A 25,641-nucleotide genomic window follows, 5' to 3' on the forward strand; every position below is an offset into this window, starting at 1 on the left:
AAGCTCTACCAGACACCCCCAAACCACCATTTGATGCTCCGTGTCGTTTGCTTTAAAGAGGCCGGTCCTTTGGTTAAAAGGGTCATAAAAGGGTCAACACTTGCACGCTGGTTATATAAAATGTAGGCATGTTAAAAACAGAAATGAATAGAATAGAAAATCATTACATCTAGTTGCAAATCCCTTCTGTGCTTGCAGTCTTAGGAAATGCTTTCATAGTTAGACATAGTCTCTGTAGTTTGCTGAAGAACACATAATTAGGCACTATTTTTGTTCTGCTTATAAATGCTTCTTTTGAGGAAGAAATGACCAGAAGTTGTTCTGTACCTAATAAGCAATGCCTTTCATTTCATAAGCAGAGTGCAAAACCATCCTTCATTTAACAGCTGCTCAAAAAGGCTTCTCTTTTCTACAAAGTATGTAACCCTGGACCACAAAATCAGTCTTAAGTAGCTGGGGTATATTTGTAGCAATAGCCAAAAATACAAGTTATCGATTTTTCTCTTATGCCAAAAATCATTAGGATATTAATTAAAGATCATGTTCCATGAAGATATTTTGTCAGTTTCTTACCGTAAATATATCAAAACTTCATTTTTTATTAGTAATATGCATTGCTAAAAACTTCATTTGGACAACTTTAAAGGCAATTTTCTCAATATTTTGATTTTTTTGCACCCTCAGATTCAAGATTTTCAAATAGTTGTATCTCGGCCAAATATTGTCCTATACATCAATGGAAAGCTTATTTCTTCAGCTTTCAGATGATGCATAAATCTCAATTTCGAAAAATTTACACTTAAGACTGGTTTTGTGGTCCAGGGTCACATATATTATTGGTAAACACCATGCATTTTTGCAAAAAGTACAGTACAGTTAAAGTAAAAATTACAAAAAACATAAGTGAAAGTGAAAGTCGTGACGTATTGTGACCCATACTCGAAATTGGTGCTCTGCGTTTAACCCATCCAAGTGCACACACACAGCAGTGAGTAGTGAACAAATGCACACACACACACACACACCGTGAACACACACCCGGAGCAGTGGGCAGCCATGCTGCGGCGCCCGGGGAGCAGTTGGGGGTTCGGTGCCTTGCTCAAGGGCACCTCAGTCGTGGTATTGAGGGTGGAGAGAGCGCTGGACATTCACTCCCCCCACCTACAATCCCTGCCGGCCGGGGACTCGAACCCGCAACCTTTGGATTACGAGTCCGACTCTCTAACCATTAGGCCACGACTTCCCCGCATAAAACATAAACATAAAACAACCATATGCAGAATTATGTGGCCCCATTAGTTTGTTTAGTGATGGTTTACGGCTAAGAAGAACCTTAGCAGCTGTCATATGAATGTGCTGCTGATGATTTATAGGAAATGGTTATTCTATAATAAATCACTCTATGACCTGTGTAATCTGCTCATTAGCCAAAGATTGTAATTTATTATGTATTGATTAACTGACAGTATGAATAATTTTTCATACAGATAAAGATGTTATCATTTTTATTAATAATGTACAATCCATTAGTGATGGGGATTTCAATAACTTTTTCTGTAGTTTACATGTAACATCAGTAGGTGGCGACAAGTGACTGTCTTTATGAGTGAATCACTGAGTCATTCATTCAACCAATTCATTCAAACAAGCTGATTTATTCAGGAATGAAACAAATGTCTCTTTATGAGTGAGTCAATGAATCATTCATTCAGCTAATACATTCGAAACATACTCTACTCTGTGTGGCTGCATTTTTGGAACTAGTTGTAGAAAAAAGTAGAGAAAAAACAGATATAGTAGTAGAAATTAGAGGAAAAATAAATTGTTTAATAAAACTGGATCGACAATATCACACTCACAGTTGTGCTGTTTTTAAGATTACCAAGGCTCGTGATATTGCTTATTTTTCTCAGATGATAGTCTGGTAATGTTTCCATTTAATCATGAATCATTTTATTACACTTTATTGTATTTTAATAATTTGTCACCTTAATAAAGAAAATGCAGACTGAGACAGAATGTCTCGAGACTGAGATAAAATGTTCGAGATGGTGCCGCAGATGGCAGCTACTGTGCATTGCTCTTCAGTGTTTGTACTGTTTTTGTTTGTTTTTCCTGTTTTTTGTTACTCAAATACAATCAGTTTTACCAGGGATGACCTGCTGAACATTCGGCAGAACACAGCACAAAATCTTTTGCCAGATTTTGACTACTCGGACGTTTTGCTGGACATTTTAGTTGGTGGAGCCGTAGCTCTGGTCAAACGCTTCAGGAGGAGCGCGGATTTCGAATGCCGTTGCCTAGCATCCATCTGGCGAATCTCCGCTCTCTACCCAACAAAACGGACGAACTCCTTCTGCTCTCTCGGATAAACAAGGATTTTGCTAACTCTGCTGCTCTGTGTTTCATGGAAACCTGGCTAAATGTCGACATACCGGACAGCGTACTACATCTGCCTAATTTCCAGCTTATCAGAGCAGACGTGCTTTTACATCAATGAGAGGTGGTATACAGATGTAACTGTGTTAAAGAAGATTTGCTGTTCAGATCTAGAAACGCTCTTCATTAACTGCAAGCCGTTCTATTCGCCGTGGGAGTTCTGCTCGTTCATTCTCATGAGTGTCTACATTCCACCGCAAGCGCACGTGAGCACAGCTTTACAGAAACTCGCTGATATGATCACAGACACAGAACAACAACACCCGGACTCCGTTGTAATCCTTCTCGGGGACTTTAATAAAGCAAATCTCTCCCGCAAACTGCCAAAATACAGACAGCACATCACATGTCCTACCAGAGACGGTAATATACTGGATCACTGTTACACAGCGATAAAGGACGCATATCACTCTGTCCCACGAGCAGCTTTAGGACTCTCTGATCACTGTTTGGTTCATCTTATTCCGTCCTACAGACAGAAACTTAAATCTGCAAAACCTGTATTAAGAACTGTTAAAAGATGGACTAATGAAACAGAGCGGGATTTACAAGCCTGTTTCTCTCTCACTGATTGGACTGTTTTTGAAAATGTTGCCAACGATCCGGACAAGCTCACAGAGACTGTAACGTCTTATATCAATTTCTGTGAGGATATGTGCATTCCTACCAGGACTCATTTAACCTACAACAATGACAAACCATGGTTCACTGCAAAACTCAGACAGCTCCGTCAGGCCAAAGAAGATGCTTACAGAAAGGGGGATAAAGTCTTGTATAAACAGGCCAAATACACACTGGAAAAGGAGATCAGAGTGGCAAAGAGGAATTATTCTGACAAGCTAAGGAACAAATTCTCTTCCAGTGATCCAGCTTCAGTGTGGAAATGTATGAAGGATATCACCAGTTATAAGTCACCACCCCCCAGCGCTCTGGAGAATCAACAACTGGCAGACGATTTGAATGACTTTTACTGTAGGTTTGAAAAAACAACCCACACCCGCCCTGAACACCTCTCCAAACAACCATTAACACCTTCAGCAACCCCCCTCTCCCCCACACCTACAATTCAAATCAGTGAATGTGACGTGTGCCAGGTCTTCAGAAAGAGCTAAAGAAGGAAAGCACCAGGTCCAGACGGTGTGTCACCAGCCTGCCTAAAAACCTGTGCTGATCAGCTGGCCATCATCTTCACACAGATCCTCAACAGATCACTGGAGCTGTGCGAAGTCCCCTCATGCGTCAAACGCTCCACCATCATCCCCGTCCCAAAGAAACCCAAAATTACTGGACTTAATGACTACAGACCTGTGGCTCTAACGTCTGTGGCCATGAAATCATTTGAAAGACTGGTTTTGGCTTATCTGAAGGACATCACTGGACCCTTACTGGATCCCCTGCAGTTTGCCTACAGAGCAAACAGGTCTGTGGATGATGCTGTCCATATGGACCTGCACTTCATCCCGCGGACAGACCAGGGACTTATGTGAGGATCCTGTTTGTGGACTTCAGCTCCGCTTTTAACACCATCATCACGGACACCCTTCAGCATAAACTATCTCAGCTCTCCGTCCCCATCTCCCTCTGTCAGTGGATCCACAGCTTCCTGACAAACAGACAGCATTTAGTAAAGCTTGGTAAATCCACATCCAGCACTCGTACCATCAGCAGTGGAGCTCCTCAGGGCTGCGTTTTCTCCCCACTGCTCTTCTCCTTCTACACCAACGACTGCACATCTAAAGACCCCTCTGTCAAGCTCCTGAAGTTTGCAGACGACACCACACTGATCGGCCTCATTCAGGATGGTGACGAGTCTGCTTTCAGACAGGAGGTTAAGGAGCTGGCTGTATGGTGCAGTCTTAACAACCTGGAGCTAAACACGCTCAAATCTGTGTAGATGATTGTGGACTTCAGGAGAAACCCCCCTGCACTCCCCCCACTCACCATCATGAACAGCACTGTAACAACAGTGGAGTCATTCAGATTCCTGGGCACCACCATCTCTCAGGACCTGAAGTGGGACAATCACATTGACTCTATTGTGAAAAAGGCCCAGCAGAGGTTGTACTTCCTTCGCCAGCTGAGGAAGTTCAACCTGTCACAGGAGCTGCTGAAACAATTCTACTCTGCCATCATCGAATCCGTCCTCTGCACTTCAATAACTGTCTTGTTCAGCTCAGCTACCAAATCTGACCTCAGAAGACTACGGAGGGTAGTCCGGACTGCTGAGCGAATCATTGGTACTACCCTTCCCACTCTCCAAAACTGTACTTATCCAGAGTGAGCAAAAGGGCAGGTAAAATCACTCTGGACTCCTCGCATCCAGCACACTCCCTCTTTGAACTGTTACCATCTGGTCGACGCTACAGAGCTCTGAGAACCAGAACGACCAGACACAGAAACAGTTTCTTCCCTCAGGCAATCCATCTCATGAACACTTGACAATAAAACGCCGAACACACAACTCTATTTATTCACCACACTTGCTTACTTTATCTAATTTTTTTATTTCAAATTTGCACATATCAGACCTGTACACACATAATTGTCTATATTATATATTGTGTTTTTTGCTGTTTTGTACATTGCCTATTTGGATATTTGTATTATTCTTTATTATCTGTGTCCTGTCCTGTTGCTGTCTCTCTGTTGTACTGTGGAGCTTCTGTCACTAAAACTAATTCCTCGTATGTGTAAACATACCTGGCCAATAAAGCTCATTCTGATTCTGATTCTGAATGTCACATATTCACAGATCTTTGGTGCAAAAGCAGAGAAATCAATGACACTTTTTAAGGTGAAGGGTGACTCTCGAGGCAGGATAGATCTATAGAGAGCACATTAGCCTTCTGTGATGACAAACGTGAGTTTAAATGATTAATAGTGCATGTGCTTGAAATAAAGACTTATTGATGTAACCTTTGATTGCAGGAATTTGGTGCAAATGGAATGACATAAATCCGCAGGACTTATCCTTCCTGATATTTCCATACCATCATCGTCCTTGCCAGGAGAATAGAATACTGTAGAATTGTGGCACATCTGTTCGATGTTAGGCAAAATATAAAGTTAAATATAAATTAAACAAATTAATTAAATATATAAATTAATTTATAAATTAAATATAAAAGATTGTGACTTGTGTAGTAGAAAAGTGTAGTAACTTTTTTTTTTTTTTACCTCAGTGTATATTTATTATTTTTGTATAGACACAAACTATAAAATCTTGTCTATTAAAAAAATCTGTTAAACTTTTAACCATTATTGCTCAGGAAGAAAATAGATAATTAGAAGAGACAATTAGACAAAGAAAATTTATTTGACTCACATTGACCTTTTGTCACACTGTATAGGCTAAGTTGTTTGTCGTGGGCTGTTTTTGGATTTTTTTTCTGTACAAAAACAGAATTGGCAAATAAATACTGCAAATTATAAATTGTGAGAGAATTGTGAGCATTTTTAACCATAAGTCAAAACTATAGATAAAGCAAAGACAAGAACGTTTTGACTCATTCCAGTTGCTAAAATACAGTCCTTGTGAATATTATTCTGTGACAATTAGCTCCAATCTCCTTAAATATATCTCACATAAATGTCTTATTATAACACTGTGCACTCCAAGGAATTAATAATATACAGCACACATTCTAGACTCTTTGATCATTTCATTAACTAAGCCTTTCAAGGTTTCTGTTTATGTCCATATGTACAGTTGTGGTCAGAATTATTGGAACCCTTGGTAAATATGATCAAAGAAGACTGTGAAAATTAACCTGCTTTGTTAATCCTTTTGATCTTTTATTTAAAAAAAAAATCACAAAAAGCTAACCTTTCATTGGATAATAAGAATTTAAAATGGGGGGAAATATCATTATGAAATAAATGTTTTTCTCTGATACACATTGGTCACAATTAACGGCACCTTTTTATTCAATACTTTTTGAAACCTCCATTTGTCAGTTTAACAGCTCTAAATCTTCTCCTATAATGCCTGATGAGTTTAGAGAACACCTGACAAGAGATCAGAGACCATTCCTTCATCCAGAATCACTCCAGATCCTTTAGATTCACAGCTCCATGACGGTGCTTCTTCTCTTCAGTTCACCTCACTCATTTTCTACAGGGTTCAGGTCAGAGGACTGGAATGGCCATCGCAGAAGCTTGGTTTTGTGCTCAGTGACCCATTTTTGTGTTGTTTTTGAGGTTTGTGTTTGGATTATTGTACGGTTGGAAGATCCAAACATGGCCCATTATAAGATTTCTAATAGAATCAGTCACTTATTGATTTTTTATCTGTTGGTATTTGATAGAATCCATGATGCCATGTGTCTGAACAAGATGTCCAGGACCTCCAGCAGAAATATAGGCCCACAACATCACAAATACAGCAGTATATTTCATTGTACACATGGGGTACTTTTTATCCCTGTGTTCACCAAACCCATCTTGAGTGTTTGCTGCTAAAAAGCTCATTTTTTAGTTTCATCTGACCATAGAAGCCAGTCCCATTTGAAGTGCCAGTCCTGTCTGATAACTGAATATGCTGGAGTTTGTTTTTGGATGAGCTAGGAGAATTTTTCTTGAAATCCTCCCAAACAACATGTGGTGATGTAGGGGCTGTTTGACAATTTTTTTTAAAGGTTTTCTGACCCCGAGACTCAACTATTTTCTGCAATTCTCCAGCTGTGATCCTTGAAGAGTCTTTAGCCACTCAAACTCTCCTTCTCACCGTGCATTAGGACGATATAGACACACGTCCTCTTCCAGGCAGTTTCATTACATTTTCTGTTGATTGGAAATTCTTAATTATTGCCCTGATGGTGGAAATGGGGATTTTCACTGCTCTAGCTCTTTTCTTAAAGCCACTTCACTAATTTGTGAAGCTCAATTATCTTTTGCTGCACATCAGAAATATATTCTTTGTTTTTTCTCATTGTGATGGATGATTAAGGGAATTTGGGTTTTGTTTTCCCTCCTATTTATATTTCTGTGAAACAGGAAGCCATGGCTGGATAATTTCATGTTCATAATCACCCTAGAGTGCTCAAAATTGTGAATATGAATGGGAGTATACTTCAGAGATATTTTACTCTTAAGAATTTCTAGGGGTGCCAATAATTGTGTCCAACGTGTGTTTGAGAAAAACATTTATTTCATAATGATATTTCCCCCCATTTTAAATTCTTATTATCCAATGAAAGGTTAGCTTTTTGTGAATTTTTTTAAATAAAAGATCAAAAGGATTAACAAAGCAGGTTCATTTTCACAGTCTTCTTTGATCATATTTACCAAGGGTTCCAATAATTCTTACCACAACTGTATGTATAGGTTTCCTCTATGTGCTTAATCTAAGTGATGAATCTTAAAAAGACTGCCAATTAGTTTCGATAATAACTCCATACACTGCTTACTAGCAGCAAAGAGCAAACAGCTATACTAGGAAACTGAATGCTGTTATTTTGGCTGGTGGGATTTTAATGAGTAACAATATCTAATTTTTGCCTCGTAAGAGGAAATGCTCACACTGACCACAGTGTCGTCTTACCACAGATTTAATGTGTCATTGCGGCACAAGCATATAGCATGTTGTAAGACTCTCAGGAGAAGCTCATTCAAACAAACACAGATGCTTCCATCTGTTAAGCTCATATTTACCACACTGTCCCAATTCTTCTCTCTCTCTTCCATGTGGGCAGTCCAGGTTTAGTATTGATCAGGGTGCTCCTAACTCATTCATCTAACTTTCTGCCTCTGTCCGCCCCGCTACAGCTCAAGGACCCAAAAGCTTGGGGATCCTGGGATTTTGAATAGCTCTACTTGGCTTTTTTTCTTGGTGACATACTGATGATCCACTTAAGTGGTAATGTAAACAAAATATGCTCTTTGTCTCTCTATATATGTTTTTTATGCAGACTATTTAACTTAAATGGAAAGCAGGAAATGTCAGCTGTTTAAAGGTCATGTAAGCAGTGTTTGAAATGGCACTTATACTTCATTTAATCATTTATCTAGTGCCTTTGTCCTCTAGATCTCCTTCTGCCCGTTGTGCTTGATGTATAATAAACCAGGAAGATTCAGAGAAACCCTTTATGAGAATCTAATGGGCCTTTTGTTTCTCTTAATCCATATAATTGATGCCAAGCTCAACAGCACTGCTGCATATGGAGATAGGCTACAGTTTTCACAGAACAGTTAAATGAGCATTCAACCCAGCTAGAAATTGTTTTATTAACAAGGTTCGGGAGGAGCACGATCAGATAATCAGTCTGGCCAGGTGCAGCTTGTCAGCTAATCACCTTAACAAGCACATCAGGTGTATATATACACAGCCAACTCACCTCTGTTCTATTGCAGTTTTCCAGCATCCCGCCTCCATCCCAACGCCGCACTCCAATCTAAATTTCATCCCATTCTTGGGATGAGGGGGGGAGTTCTCTGGGTTTGGGCTCCATCCCGAGCTCGGAGCCCTCCCTCCTGACAGCATGCCAAATATGCTTACTAATTGCTCAATCATATTATATGTTAGTGCGAACTCGTGAAATAGTTTTCCAACCTTTTGTCTTTTGTTTTCAGTAAAGCTCAAGTATGCCTTCATAGACAAAAAGTGTTTCTTCATATTCAAATTGGCCTGTGTAACATTTAGCATTAAAATTAATATTATTATAATAACCATTATTAAAGCACTGAACTGATGCAGTTAAAACAAACAGATTTTAAAATATTATAAAATAGAAAAGTTACTATAAATTATAATTTTTATAACAATATTACTTTTTTACTATATTTTTTATTTGTAATGTTTATTAAATAAACACAGCCTTAATAAGCATGAGATATAGTATTTCTTAAAAAAAAACTAAAATATACCCTAAACGTTTAAAACCGTTGTTTTTAAGAAACGGAATGTGTTATACTGTTAATGACGACAACAACAACAACAACAATAATAATAATGATGATAAGACTAAAAGCTTTTGGATACCCATCATATTTTAATTTTTTTTTTAAGTTCAAAACACAAAAACAAAATCTTCCATTGTGCTAGAATACACAAGTTTCTTGGTACAGACACACCAGATATGGCTGTCCATGCTGAGCTGTCATGTCTGCCCTAAAAACAATGATTCTTCAGCAAAGGATGAACAAAAAGTTGGCAAACCATCTCTCTCAGCTATTACTGCCTGTTGTCTCCCTTGTCTTTTGCTTATCTTTCGCTTTTGTTTGTTCCTTATCCTCTGCTATTCCAAACACACTTTCTGAATAGTTGCATCCGCCTCAGGAAGGTTTAGTTACATGCAGCTTCTAAACACAGTTACAGTCATATCAGTAATAGGGACATGGCTGAATTCCCAAACCGTAATTTGACAGTAACACATTTAATAAGTAAAACCACTCTTCCGCAAATAATTAATGAGAAAATCCGCATCCTTCATTAATCTCAGTCAATTTGAAAAACAAAGCCTTGGTCTTTGATCCATATTAATGTTATTAGTTTTCTGCTGAACCAATCTTTAGAAATTAAATCCCCACTTCACCAAAGTAAGCTTCGAAGTTTTATTTATTTAAATTTTTTTTGGAAGCAGAAGGATGTTGTTTTGTTTTGCTGCAGAAGATCTGTGATTTATTGCAAAGCTGAAAACTAGGCTAGATAAGAAGAGGAGGGTTTTATACAAATGTGTTTGCGGACACATTGACCCAAAGTCCCTCGAAACCCCATAGTGTGTGTTGCTGATTAGTGATGGCTGAGCAGTAGGAGTGTGCTTTCATACCTCCTGCTTCTCAGAAGACCAAACAGGGAATTTGTACGCTGAGTTTTATTAAAAAACCTCTTCTGCTCAAAGAGGATATGACAAAAATTGACAAATTCATGTTTGATTGGATAATCCCAGGGTACTCCATCATGGGTGAGACATGCATCAGTTCTCCTTTGAAAGTCAGAGGCAAGGCGTCTGCTACACTCCTCAGACAGCGTGAATCCCATGAGTACCTCAAAAAGACTGTGTTACACTCTTAATCAGATGAAAGCCCTTCGCTCAACAAAGTAAAATTCATCTTAAAATTCATCATACAAAAACAAGAAAAAAAACCCTGTTATAGTGTCAGCTGTTATCACAGTCAACAAATTGGTCAACAAAACTCATTGGTAGATCTACACTTTTACCCTATTAGTCAAGTTTATCATTCTGACTGAATATTTTCCTTCAGACTTTCTCTTTTTCTCTGGCAGGGTTTGTGTGCAACAATTTGAATAGAATGCCTTAGCAACCAGTATGCAGTTCAAACTTGCATGTGCATAGAATTAAAGTGAATTCAAATGGTTTTTGTTGTGTAACTGTAATTTTCAAGACAAACTTTGAATATCGGCTTGAGAAAGCCATGTTTGAAAGTGTGGTAACACTTTAGTATAGGGGCCAATTCTCACTATTGACTAGTTGCTTATTAGCATGCCTATTAATTAACATATTGGCTGACCATATTCTACATCCCTAATCCTACCCAATACCTAAACTTAACAACTACATTACTTGTTAATAACTACCTTACTACCTTAATAAACTGAAAATTAGGAGTTCATTGAGGGAAAAGGCGTAGTTAATGGCTTGCTAATGGCGAGAATTGCAATATATTGGAAAATACCAAAAGGGTTCAAACTAAAATAAAAAGCCTTTGAAATTTGATAGATAGCTTAGTTAATGGTATTGGGAAGTTTAATAAAATTAAACTTTGCCAAAACAAAATTTGATAGGTTTTCTAGTGTGTTTGTAGTTGGCGGCTTCTTTCAGTTTCATACGATACACATCTCAGCAAACAGACCAGTAGCTGCAAACTAGGGCTGTAATCAACCAAAGAAAATCTTGGTCGACTGAAGTCCTGAAACTTTCGACTAAAAATCGACTAAAAATGACGTTGTGGAGAAAAAAAAAACGTACGTTACATTAATTAGATACACACTGTGCTCAGTACTTGGTAGCCTTGTTGTCTGCCTAAATTAATTATAAATAAACATAAAAAACTAATAGGCTATTTGGAGTATATTAAATCGTTTTTGACCTAATTATTTTGCACTGAAATGAGTCTGACACACGAGTCTGTCGTCTCTGACAGCGGTGCATCACGTGCACCTGCGCAATATCATAGCCTGTGATTTCTGAAAACAGTACTATGTTGTCAACTAGTGATATCACAAGAACTTTTGAGGAATGTGCAACATAATTTAGAAAATTATTTTTGTCATATGTTATAAGTATAACTGTCAGACACTATCATTTCAGCCGCTCTGCGCAGCTCGCACAGAGCGAGGCTGAACATAAGAGCTCAGCTTCGCGGCTGAGACACGAATAGACTTAAAGCTTTTACTCTTAATAAACACAAAAGGCGCGTCCACTTTAATAAAAAAATAATATTTATTAAACAAACAAGAGCAGAAACCAAATAAAGTGCATAACTGAAAAATAAAGCATCTTAGGCTCAAAACTAACACAAACAGTGGGCACAGCGCAATTGCGCAATATTGTGAGAACTGAGAACTGATCGCGCGCTGTGTGAGAACTGAGAAAGTGGAGCACTTCTATCAGAGTGATTCCGCCTATCGCGCCTTCACTAACTTTAAGTTAATCAACAACGAATTGTGACTCCTGGGAAAAACGGGATGTCTGGTCACCCTATCCCTATAACCATTCAGTTGCTGAGGCCATTGTTTCAGATCGCTAGTTTGCGTTTTGGTAGCGTATCCGCCCACTGCGGCTGCCATACTGTGACTAGATATACAAACGCCCCTCATCTGATTGCGATCCAGTGACAGGGACGCACATTTTAAAAGACAAGACAGTCAACTTAGCCTATGTATTTTGAATGTCCGGTAGTCCTCAAATAACATTTTAGTCCCGTCTCGTCTCGTTAACGAAGACGCGCATACATTTCGTCATAGTTTTTATCATCAGATATTAATTTTATCTCGTCAACTTCTCGTCTTAGTCACAGAAAAAAGGTTCGTTAATGAATATTTTTCATCGTCCTCTTCGTTAACGAAATTAGCACTGGTTCTTTGGAAGGAGACAGCTTCTTGTTTTATTGACACTAGCTTATTATTAAATAAATAATATTCAGCATCAAACCTTCTAAAGCCTACTTATCTGTCTCTCTTCTCCAGTGGGTTGGGCTAATCCAAAAAAAGTGAAAACAATGGGGGTGTTCTGAAAACAGACTGTTACCTGTGAAACAGGGGTGCTCTGAAAATACCCCCATTAGCAATTAGTGCTTTCCACCTGATGAAATGAGCGCGGCCAAACTGATGAAATGAGCGCGGCAAAAAATCGACCAATCAGATTTTTGGTCGAACCAGACCGTATCGACCAATTAATCGACTAATCGACTGGGACGTTACAGCCCTACTGCAAACACAGAAAATCCAAGCCCACCTAACAAGCGCTGACTGCCAGTACATATGGCAGAGGCTAAAGCAGAGTGAGACCCTCCAGAAAAACAGATTTTGGATGTCTCTCTTATCGAACCCACCAGATTTAACACATCAGCTCATTAGCAATGTGTTCCATGACCTGATTGGGTGCGTCAGATTAGTGAGACATCTAAAATGTGGAAAAAAAGATAGTTGGCCCATGTAAAATGAGTGCTATAAATCTGAGCATGCGTCATCTGTCAACTGAACGAAAGTGCAGTCGGTATGTGATTATTTTAACATGGCTGTCACCCAATTACCTGCTATGTCACCTAATTAATATTCAAAAGCCAGGCTGACAAGCAATGAAATGTGTCCTCTACTTTTCAATCATTCCTATGATCTTTGACAGCTGTGAACCCTCCAGGGTTGCCCACTATTCGTAATTTTCAAGATATTGAATGATGGATGGATGGATGGAATGCATTACCTGTGTTGCATTTATTTGAACTGTATTCAGTAAACCCGTCTTCCTGTCTTTCCACTTCAGGTTCCCCTGGGGTTTGGCCATTTCAAATTCCAATTCGCAAACTGAAAGGGAGCCACATCTTGAATTCTGAATTTTGCACTTTCCTAACCTGATGTAAAACCACTTCTCTGCCAACAACATTGGAGCCAAGAATACAACTTCTCCAAATTATGATCAGGTGCTGTCTGTGGCTGAGATTAGCAGACATTGCAAAAAGTCACCCTATGAAAATGTATTGGCCCAGATGGAATCCCTGGCAGGGTGCTGAGAGAATATCTTAGTAAGCTGTTTGATGTCCTCTCGGATATCTTCAACATCCCGCAAACACTGGCTGCTGTGCTTACATTTCAAAACCACAATAATATTTCTGCCAGAGAAGTCAATGTTAACATTTCTTAATGACGACTGTTGCCTTGAACTCACACTCATCATAATGAAGTGTTTTAAACTACTGGTCGTGAGTGACCCACATTTAAGGCCTCCATCCCACCCACACTAGTTTGCTTACAGTCAGAACCGTTCTGCTGTGCACACCATAACATCTGCCTCCCACTTGGTTATTTCCCAACTGCACAATAAAAACACTCATGTTAGAACACTTTTTGACATCAGTTCAGTGTTCAACACTATCATACCACTGACACTAATTGGCAAACTCTCTGTACGATGAAAAAGCACCAACCATGAGAGTTTACAGAGTGCCTGTGGATGACAGAGGAAAATAGACAAAAGAGATGAGCTTTAACTTGAGATGGAGATGAGAGCAATGAAATTATTGCTTTGATATTCATATATGTATATATATAAATTAACAATTCCACATTCTAATATTCCACATTATGCACACAAAGTTCTCCTCCAAATTTAAATATATGAATGTCGGCATAAAGGCTTAAAATCTCTGTTTGCACTGAAAAGCACACTCAATAACAGGTTAATCAAATAATTTTGTTATGAGTGCTGAGTTTTGAGTTATGCTTATGAGTGTTGCCACTGATATTGCAGATTGTGCCATTGTGTTCCTATATACTAGAGTGACGAACACCTAATGGAGTTTATAGAGTTAAAGTTTATTATTACCTATTAAAAGGAGTATTTAGATGTCATACTACAGTGCTTTTCAGAAAATGTGCTGAGAGATCACATACTCATACATTTTTAAAGGGGCTGACAGCTTAATAGAAGGTTTTAGGGCAGATGAGATGACAGAAGCCTGTCTAAATAGGGTCTAGCAAATGCCTTGTCCTTACAATGGCAAAGACACGGCAAAGGCCCAGAATAGTAGAAATGAGCATCCAGGTCTAGGGGTTTGTGGCAAAAGTCATCTTGACCTGCAGTATCACTGCTGCGAAGTTCCTATATCATCTGATAACCTTTAGTTTCTTCACACACACACACACACACACACACACACATATATATAGTTCAAAGAAAACCAAGCTTTTGCAATATTTCTGAGAATAAAAAGTAATATGTATTAGCATATGTTGTAGTGTTCTATAGCATTGCTTTGATACTTTAAGTTAAAGTATGATTAATTGTGCCCAGATTAATTTGACGGCTCTATTATATATTTAATTGAAATTATGACATTCTACAAAGTCTTATGTTCTCTTGAGAGAATGTAGAACAGAAATCACCAAAACAACTTTGACTTTTTATATACACCTTTGCAGCCTCTGAAGCAGAAGTAACACGTCATGATCAGAATGTGACAGCAGATTACACTGTTGAATTACGAGAGCAGCTTTGAGAGATTTGGACTTGTTAAACCCCACTTTGCTCTTAAACTTGTGCATCTGAGTGTGAATTTATATACATGATTAAAGCAGAAGTTTCTGTTCCATCCGTTTGATTTTAAACAAACTGATTGGCATTCTGTACCCTAGAGAAAGAAGCCGACTCTCTCTCACTGTACTGTACAGACCCACGCAGTTAAATATGCATGGAAGAAAAGACTCCAGAAAGATCAGGTGAAGTTACGCAGGGAAATATGAATGGGAAGGAATCTTTAACTGCTTTATAATAGAGTGGGCATTAAAGACTTGAGTGCATTACATTAATTTGGCAGTTCTCAGAGACCACAAACACAGACTGTGAAAAATGAAAAAATGAAGGAAAGCCAATAAAATAGCAAACACACCAGCAACTGTTGCCTTTTAGTTTATGGAGGCCTTGTAATTAATCAGTGTTCACGAAGGTGAGGATAATATTTATGCAGCCAAAATGTCATATAGTTACTTTGAGGCGCTGAATTTAATTCAGCTGAGATTGAGCCAGGGCGCTCACGCAGTATAAATACAAATCTAGCCCTAGGCAACTTCAAAATTATGTTAATAAAATGTGAAATATGGCTGTGATATTTCCTCCCGGTTTTGACAAGGAAGTATTTTTCTTTGGCAAAGATTGGCTTTATGGGGTTTATGGAGTGAATTCTAAAACTCCATCATAACTCAGTGCTCATTACTTTGCTAATGAACACAAGCTTTTTGAACTTTTGTATGTGTATAGGAGTGTAAGTGAAATGTCAGCATTTCCCAGGGCTCCAGACAAAAAAAATACTACAGAGCTATATGCCTTTTGGACATTTTGGAGCCAAAAGTCTGTCTAAGTTGTTAAATTACATAATCACTCAATAAAGATCAGATTTTAGAAAAGCTTCAGATCATTAAGTGCATAGTTTTCTAATTTAGCTTCTAACAGTTATTAACGAAGTGACACTTTAGCATAGAATGTGATGCTTTAAGTATACATCTATAATTATTTGTCAAATATTTGAATGGTTTTTAGAAATTACCAATATGCATCTTCAGTTTTACATTTACATTTAATCATTTAGCAGATGCTTTTATCCAAAGCAACTTACAAATGAGGACAATGGAAGCAATCAAAATCAACAAAAGAGCAATGAGATGCAAGTGCTATAACAAAGTCTCAGTTAGCTTAACACAGTACACGTAGGAAGGTTTTTTATTTTATTTTATTATATAATAAATATAAAGAAAACAGATAGGATAGAATAGAAAAAGAATAGAGCAAGCTAGTGTTAGAGGCCTTTTTTTGCTTTTGTTAATTGTATAATAAATAAAAAGAAAAAAAAAATTTTTTTATAAAGAATACAAGCAGTAAATGAATAGAGTGCAAGTCTAAAAGTTTTTTTTTTTAAAGAATATAATTAGAATAGAGAGTGCTTGATGTTTTAATGTAGTCATATGAACGATTACTCTTACAAAACGTATGTACACATTACAATAACGGAAAAATTACTCAGTTGTGAACTCAATCATGGCCCTGAATAATTCACTGACTGACTGAGTATGATCATTCATTTGTGAATCAGACAATACAACATGGTGGGTTTGGTGCTCATTTTAAAATTGTCCTAAGTGAAAAATGACTCGGGGGGGGGGGGGGGGGGGGGTCCAGTGAGGGAGTCAGTTATGAACTCATTAACAGCTCTGAATGAGTGAGTCTAGTTTCCTTTTCCTTTTGAGTCACTACTCTTTTTCACTGACTTGTTATAAAAAAACGGTTCATAAGAGTCATCCATTCGCCAGTTTGACAGCACGGCTTGTACTGTGTTTGGTGAACATTTCAAAATAGACCCAATTGAAAAGTGACTCAGGGTTCAATGAAGGAGTCAATTGTGAACTCATTAACAGCTCCGAATGATTCACTATCTGTACAAGACTGATTCAAACCAATTGTGAACTCATTAACAGCTCCGAATGATTCACTGACTGTACGAGACTGATTCAAACCACTATCTTGTAAGTGATTTCAGAGGTACTTCACAAATCTTTTTGACTCATCATAATGAAGCGGATTGCAAGAGTCATCCATTCGCCAATCGGACAGCACGGTTTGCGGTGTGTTTGGTGTCCATTTCAAAATGGACCCAATCGAAAAAAGACTCAGGGTTCAGTGAGTGAATCAGTTGTGAACTCATTAATGTCTCTGAATGATTCACTAACCCAATTTCAGTGGTGCTTGACAAATCTTTTTGACTTTTGACTTTCTTGACAAGAATCATCCATTCGCCAATCGGACAACACGGCTGGTGGTGTATTTGGTGGTGCTTGCAGAAAACCCAAGATTCAAGATTCAAGAGTTTTATTTGTCACATACACAATTATACAGGGTATAACCAGCAGTGAAATGTAGGTCAGGTCCGCTCCAAGGACAGTGCAATTATATAGAATACAAATATTAAGAAGGAGAAGTACAAAACATAAAATAAAATAAAATAAGATAAAAAATATAATATAAATGTGCAGGTCAGTATGTTGTTGACTTAAATAGTAATAAGAGGAATGTGCAAAAATAATGTGCAAAAAGTTGTACAGGATATTTGAATAGCAGCAATATGAGGTAGAGAAAAATTATGAATAGCTTATTGATATGGTGATATTTACATGGAGTCAAGTGATGTTATGACACAGAGTTAGAGTTTAGGAGCCTGATGGCCTGGGGGAAAAAGCTCCTCCTAAGTCTCTCAGTTTTTGCCATCAGGCTACGGAAGCGTTTACCAGATGGAAGCAAAGTGAATAGTCGGTTACCAGGGTGATTAGAGTCCTTGATGATTTTAACAGCTCTACTTTTGCAGCGTTTGAGGTAGATGTCCTGCAGAGAGGGGAGAGCAGACCCTGAGATGCGCTCAGCTAAGCGCACAACTCTCTGTAGTGCTTTGCAGTCCTGATTGGAGCTGTTTCCATACCACACTGTCAATACACTTTCTATGGTCCCTGAATAGAAAGTTTTCAGGATTGCTGGTGAGACCCTGAATTTCCTCAGCTGTCGCAGATGGTACAGTCTTTGCCTGGCTTTCTTAACCTGTGATTGGATGTGTGTAGTCCAAGTCAGGTTCTCGGAGATGTTTACGCCGAGGTACTTGAAGCTACTCACCCTCTCCACAGGGGTCCCACTGATCCTGAGAGGAGAGTAGGGCTGCTGCTGTCTCTTCCTAAAGTCCATGATCAGCTCTTTAGTTTTGCTCACATTCAGAGAGAGACAGTTGTCCTGGCACCATGATGTGAGTCTCTCTACCTCATCCAAGTATGCGGTCTCATCGTTGTTGGAGATGAGGCCCAGAACCACAGTGTCGTCAGCGAATTTGACAATAGATGTGGAGCTGTGAGAGGACACGCAGTCGTGCGCGTAGAGAGAGTAGAGCAGGGGACTCAGGACACAGCCCTGTGGGGCTCCTATGTTCAGAGTGATGGAGTTTGAGGTGAACTGGCCAACTTTCACCACTTGAGGTCTGCCGGTGAGGAAGTCTTGAATCCAGTCACAGAGTGAGGAGTTTAGGCCGAGGTCTGTGAGTTTAGATGCCAGCTTGATGGGGACTATAGTGTTGAAAGCTGAGCTATAGTCAATGAATAGCAGCCTTACATAATTCCCATTGTTGCTGTCCAAGTGTGTGAGGGAAGAGTGGAGAACGTGAGAAATGGCATCGTCCGTGGATCTATTTGGGCGATAGGCAAACTGAAGAGGGTCCAAAGTATCAGGGATGGAGGAGCAGATGTGGCTCTTTACAAGTCTCTCAAAAACCTTCATGACTATAGATGTGAGGGCAACTGGGCGATAGTCATTCAGGCAAGAGGGTTTATTGTTCTTCGGCACAGGGATAATAATGGATTTTTTGAATGAAGTGGGAACCACGGAGGTAGCAAAGGGACTCATTAAAAATGGAAGTGAACAAACCAGCGAGCTGATCGGCGCAGGACCTCAGAACACGGCCGGTTATCCCATCAGGTCCGGCTGCTTTCCTGACGTTCACTTTCTTTAGCGCCTTCCGAACCTCATCCTCCGACACGGTGATTACAGGATCGTCGCTGCTCTGCCTGTTGCTTCCTGACGCGCTGGTCGGCAGAAACGCGCCGTCGCCGTTGCCATCGAAGCGGCCGTAGAAGATGTTTAACTCGTCGGCCAGCAACGGATCTGCTCTCACCTCCGCGGAGGATTTGTTTCCGAAGTCACAGATGGTCCTCAGTCCCTGCCACATCCGTCGAGAGTCGTTGAGCTGGAAATGAGACTCAATTCTCTCTCTGTATCTGTGTTTGGCGGCTCTTACTGCGCGTCGGAGAGCATAGCACGATGCTTTGTACTCGCTCGTATTCAGACAGAAGAGCCTCATTGTAAGCGGCAGTGCGTGTGTTAACCGCGGCACGGATTGTTCTGTCCACCCACGGTTTCTGATTGGAGAATGTCCTTATCGTTATTGTTTCTGTAGCTTGCTCGGTTAGCGTGTTTACAAAACTTAATGCTACATCCGTGAACTCGCTGACGTCAGAAGAACTCGCCCGGAACATGTCCCAGTCGACGTCATCAAGCGCCGCCTGCAGCATAGTCTCTGAGTGGGAGGACCAGCGCGCCACTACTCTCTGCACCGGAGGTTCCTGAACGAGCCTTTGTTTGTATTCCGGTGTTAGAAAAATGGTGGTATGGTCCGATTTGCCAAAAGCCGGTAGTGAGCGGGCTTTGTAGGCATCCTTGAACTGAGTGTAGCAATGATCCAGTGTGTTCGGTTCTCTAGTAGGACAGGATACATGTTGATGGAAGTTCGGCATGACCTGTCTGAGGTTGGCTTTGTTAAAGTCCCCCGCGATGATGAAGGCAGCGTCAGGATGTTTGTTGATGTAGCCGCTGAGCACATCGTGAAGTTTAGACAAAGCCAAGCCGGTGTCCGCCTGTGGTGGAATGTACACAGCAGTAACAATGATCGATGAGAACTCCCGGGGCAGATAAAATGGGCGGCAAATAATGGAAAGATGTTCCAGATGAGGCGAGAAGGAACGCGGCAGAATGGAGATATTCCTGGGGTCACACCATTTCTTGTTAATCATGAAGCATACTCCTCCACCCCTGGATTTACCGGCCTCTGCTGTTCTGTCCGTCCGAAAAACAGAGAAGTTATCACTCGGCATTACAGCAGTGTCCGGGACCGAGGACGAAAGCCACGTTTCTGACAAACAAAGGATGTTACAGTCCCTAATGTCCCGTTGGAAACTAATCCTGGCTCTAAGATCGTCCATCTTATTCTCCAAGGATTGGACATTAGCGAGGAGAATGCTTGGAAGCGGAGGACTGTGAGCCCTTTTCCTGAGTCTGACTCGAATTCCAGCGCGCTTCCCGCTGTGTTTCTTGATCTGTCGCCTCGGGGGGTTATTGTTCGTCTCCGCGTTCCGAAGAATCTCCAGAGGCCACGCAAGATTCGTGGATAAAGTGTCCTGAAGCAGGTTGGTGTAGCGGTTTCCAATGTCCAAAAGTGTTTCTATGTTATAGGTGATCAGTGCCGACGTGAAATGTGTAAAAAGAGAAAGTAAAAGTAGGTAAAAAAGTAAGTTTAAGCAAAATCTCAGTGGAGCGACCCGAACGGCGTCCGAACACAGCGGCGCCATCTTGGTTAGCGTTCATTGTTGCAACCTAACTAGATCATATTTGACAAATCCTTATATGAATAGACTCAAAGATTTCCTCACGGTGTAGATTTTCAATTATTGTCAGAAATTTTTATTTTTGTTGCAATTGGAAGCATTTTAATTGCAGTCTGGAGCCCTGTTTTTTCACCCTTTTGCTTGTATTCAAGTACCTGCTGAGCACTCTCGCACAAAAGGTGATATTGAAGTTGTACAGTCAGTAAACAATATCATTCATCAGACAGCACAGTAAATGAGCTCCCACCTCCATCCAAACTGCATTTACACACAGGTACAATGTTATATTTTTTTCTGAGGAGCTCTATACAGGACAGGCTATAAATAGCTGTATAAGGACACCTATTTGTTTCATGTCAAAGACTGAAGTACTGTGAACTGAAGAGGTACACTAAGGCATCTTTTCCTAGCCATAACTCTACCTCGAGAGAATTTCTATGCATACATAAGAGAGTGCAGGAATTTATGCGCATTGCTTTGCAACAATTGCCTTTGATGAATTGTGTACCTATACAAATTGTTGGTGCTCTTCATATGCTATCTGTCTTGATAAATATGCTTTATGATGCACATGTTAAGTTATTCGTTTTCCAGCAAATATGCTGAAATTACAAGTAGCTTATTCCTAATTGTTTTTCATGAGTACACTGAGTACGCTTTCAGAACGTAGATTTATATGGACAGCTGCAAAACTGTAAAGTCAGGTAGAAGCTGATTTTGAAGGAGAAAATCTCTGCGTGTTATTCCTTCAGCCTCCCACACAATTAACAAAGTGATTTTCACAGCTCTCTATACAATTAATCTTTCACCACAGTTCCTTGAACACAAATGCTCCACCAACCCCCACAGAGCCAAGCCGCAGAGGGTTGGATCCGAGGCCAGTTTGAGGGCTGTTTCACGCCGCACATAGAAACAGTGCGCAAGCCATGCAACAGCATACAGGCTAATGTTGTGATTTAACACTGAGAGAATTTGTGATGTGTTACTGATCTAACAATGGACATAAATAAAAAAAAAAAAAAAAGGTTTCAGAAGCCATTAAAAAATTGCAAATTAAGTTACTAGTTAATCTACATAGAATGGAACCCAAACACCAAAATGTAGCTATAAACTGCCTAAACCTATTTCTTTCATGAATACTCTTGGAAGATTTTACCACGGTAATGGATATGACAGTGTTAATGTATTTGGGCTTGGTGGAATAGATCTGCAGCACTGCTGCTGAATTGCTGCTGCTGTTGGTTATTGCTTTTGTTGTAGAATATTGCTGCTGCAAAGCAAGTACAGGAACTGCCATGTTAGATCTATATTGGTGGAGCTGGGGAAGGTGGAGGGTTTCATAGGAACTCTGAAAGCGTGCTGTGAAATACTCTAGTGAATGCCAGCTAGCCATTTAAATGTAAAGCAGCAAGCTCATTGGCTGTGTATGCAACATGAACCAATCAGTTTGTGTATATAAATATCATCAGTTTGCGTTAACACATCAGCCTGTGCCATCTAGAGTTTCATGACAGAACTTGGCATTATTATTATTATTATTATCATTTATTGTTTAATTTTTTATTTATTTTAAATCTATTCCATGTATTCAGACTGTAGGCAATATTCTATTAAAAAAATCTGCAGAACGATTTAACCTGCGAAAATGTTCTGTTTCAGTGTGTGTGCCTTTTTCTATTATTTTTTTTCTTATTTTTTATTGAGTGAAATTAGTTTATTTTAATTAATTTTAGACAATTTTTAATTTATGTCACTTTTCATGGTGTATATTGATGCTTTGACAATATTGTACGTGAAACAATCATGCCAATAAAGTTCTCTAAAATTGAAATTCCTTAAATGATTCAGCTTGGGTCAGATTCACTGAATATAAATTATTTGTGTGAATGTGACAGTATGGTGTTCTTGTTGATCAGTTGGTAGAGCACACTGCTAACAACACCAAGGTTTGATCTGAGTTTGATTACCAGAAAACACATGCTTTGGATAAAAGCTTCTACTAAAAATGTAAAAATTAAATGTAGTTCAATCTAGTCTTTTATTTTGATCCCAAAAGCCTATATTGCAAATATATAGATTTATACTGCATTTTTACTATATTTTCTTCAGAGTTCTCCAAGCTTCATTTAACAAAAATAAGCTTGGTGCCAACACTCGCACCTTATGCCGTGCTCCTAGTATGCAGCACTTTGTTGGTTAGGTGAAAAGTGTCAATAATATACCCTGCTAATATGAAATCTGAAATAAGCTTGATAGCACATTATTTTGGTTGTGCAGCCGTCACAATGCATCTTCGCTTCAACTTCACTCAGGGCAAATCTGTGAAAAGGGGTCAGCATGATGTCTCAGCATATATGGTATTTTATCAGTGTGTATGAACAGCAGTGAGGCACACAGCAACCCAGTTATGAGTTAATAAAAGGTAGGAGGCTGAGATGAAAGTGACACCCAGCACCTGTGAGTCAGAAGAGCAGAAGTGAGACAGACAGTAAAGCCAGACAAAATGGGCAAGAGTGTCTCAGAGGAGACGTTTGCATCCCAGCAGGATGGCAGGTTCAAATGCAGGTAAAGAAGCAGTGCTGCTGGCCTTAACATGCCCTTCAGAGCTTTCCAAGCTTACAGAGATGAGAGGAGAACTCTCTGGCCAAGACCCACATCCCCAGCTGACTATCTACCGGCCGTGTGGGGGAGCTTAGGAAGATAGATGGATTTGGAAGGAGTTCAGAGGGATTTGATGGTTGTCGCTGAGGTGGCTGTGCCGCTTGGCCTGTAATACTGTTGACATCTCCATGATGGTGCAAAAGTTTTAGCTGCTTGGCAGGTGCAGGACCCCAGCAAGAAAGGGGATGTGGTGGAGAGAGAGAGAGGTATTGAGATTTGGCTTCCTCTGCCAATAGCGCCGAGCACTTTTCCTCTGGGATCTAGTGTTTTATTACCCCCTAAATGGCTACTAACTGCACTGTATGTGAAGCGTGACAAGAGTGTTTGCTTTAAACCTTTGACTGGAGAAGCAATTGTCCTATGTCTGTCGATACCAAAAAGAGTTTTGAATAATTAGTAGCGCTGAGATCCAGAGAAATAAAAGGATGATTTGAGAACCCAGCATGAAAAGCAGAGCATAAACAATGTTGCCTGTTGTTCTGCTGAGTCCTGTTGGTACAGAATTACTGCAGCCCTATGATAATCATGAAAGGAATGGAAAGGAAAAAGGAGAAGAGAAGAACAGAAAAGAAAAGTAAGGAACAACACAAGAGAATAAAAAAAGAACAGTGCAGTATAGAAAATAAAGGAATAAGAGTGAACTTAAAAATGGAAAAGGAAAGGAAAAACCCAGCTGAAAAAAAAGACCCTGCTTAAACCGGTTTCTTAAACCAGCAAACAGACCAGTTTGACAAGGCTGGGAGACCAGATAAGTCTAGCAAACCAGCTTAGACTAATTTAAGATTTCAACAAAGAAGAAAAGGAAAGGAAAGGAAAGGAAAGGAAAGGAAAGGAAAGGAAAGGAAAAAAGAGAAGAAAAAGAAAGGAATTGAACAAAAATTAGCAGAAACTAAAGGACAGGATAACCCAACTGAAAAAACCCAATCCCAATAAAACCAGCAAAATGATCAGCATTACAAGGCTACGACAAATTCAAAGAGAGAGAAAAAAAATGGAGAATACATGAAATGATAAGTGAAGAGATTTAAAAGAAAAGAAAATAAATTAAAAGAAAGAAAATAGAAAAGAGGAAAGTAAATACAAAAGAAAAGTAAAAAAAAATAATAAAAAATGAAAGAAAATTTAAAGGAAGGAGAAAGAGTGAGCAGAAAAGAAAGTAAAAAAAAAACAAATTCTGATCTTTAGCTGGTTTAAGCTAGTCTCCCAGCCTAACCAGTTGAAAAATATCCAGAACCCCCAAAGAGCAGGAGACAGACAAGGCCAGAAATCAGCTTAGGCTGGTTTAAGGTTAGAAAAGAAAAGAAAAGAAAAGAAAAGAAAAGAAAAGAAAAGAAAAGAAAAGAAGAAAAATAAAATTGAGAAGGATTTAAAAGACAAAAGGCCAATGAGGAACTAAGGAAAATGGAAAAATGGAAGAGAGGAAAGGAAATGAAAAAGAAAACAAAAAGGCAAATACAGAGGAAAGGGAAATGGTGAAGTAAAAAGGAAACAAAAGTGACTAGATGTATCGTTTAATTTAATCAAATGACAGAGCTGAAAAAATCCAGTAAACAAATGTTTAGGTTGAAGACAATTAAGACAATGAGTCAAGCAGACAGATTGACTTCTATAATTTACAATTAAATTAAACTATAATTTGTTTTCACAGAATCAAATCGGCTGTCCAGCAACAATAAACCAGCACGGAAGCATTAAAGGAAGAAGATGGCAGAACCTCACAACATGGCCGTCTACACCCATGCTAATGTACTGATGGCCTCTATCACTCTCAGTGTCAAGCCAAATAGTCAATGAGCAGTACTGAACACAGTTCCTTCTCCACATACATGTTGGCTAAAACCCACAGCTGAAGCCATTTAAGTGAAAGCGGGAACCTTTTGTTGCCCCCGGCGAAGCAACATTTGCCCTCTTCCTACCGTCAGCTTTGATGAAATGCCACAGACCTGGGCTCATGTGCACAGGTAGGCTGCTTTTGCCAGTGGGTACACAGAGTCTAAACACTGTTCCTCAGTCAGCAGGGAGTGGGATTGGGCACTAATTTATGTCAGTTGCCCGGGAGCCCTGGGATATCGCCAGCTGGACTTTTGGCAGTTTATTGAGTGGTTACATGATCTGGCGACTCAGTGGACTGATTCACAGTCTGCTTCTGTCACCGCTGAATTCATAAAACGGCTCCTCAGGGG

General features: G+C 39.5%; 1 protein-coding gene across 1 annotated transcript in view; it reads right to left on the reverse strand.

Moving 5' to 3' along the window:
- The window catches only part of tnr (tenascin R (restrictin, janusin)), a 186,047-nt gene that overhangs the window by 137,341 nt on the left and 23,065 nt on the right, over window positions 1-25,641 (reverse strand). The gene's annotated exons all lie outside the window — the stretch shown is intronic.

Source organism: Barbus barbus (assembly GCF_936440315.1).
Source record: "Barbus barbus genome assembly, chromosome: 15".
Lineage (NCBI taxonomy): Eukaryota > Metazoa > Chordata > Actinopteri > Cypriniformes > Cyprinidae > Barbus > Barbus barbus.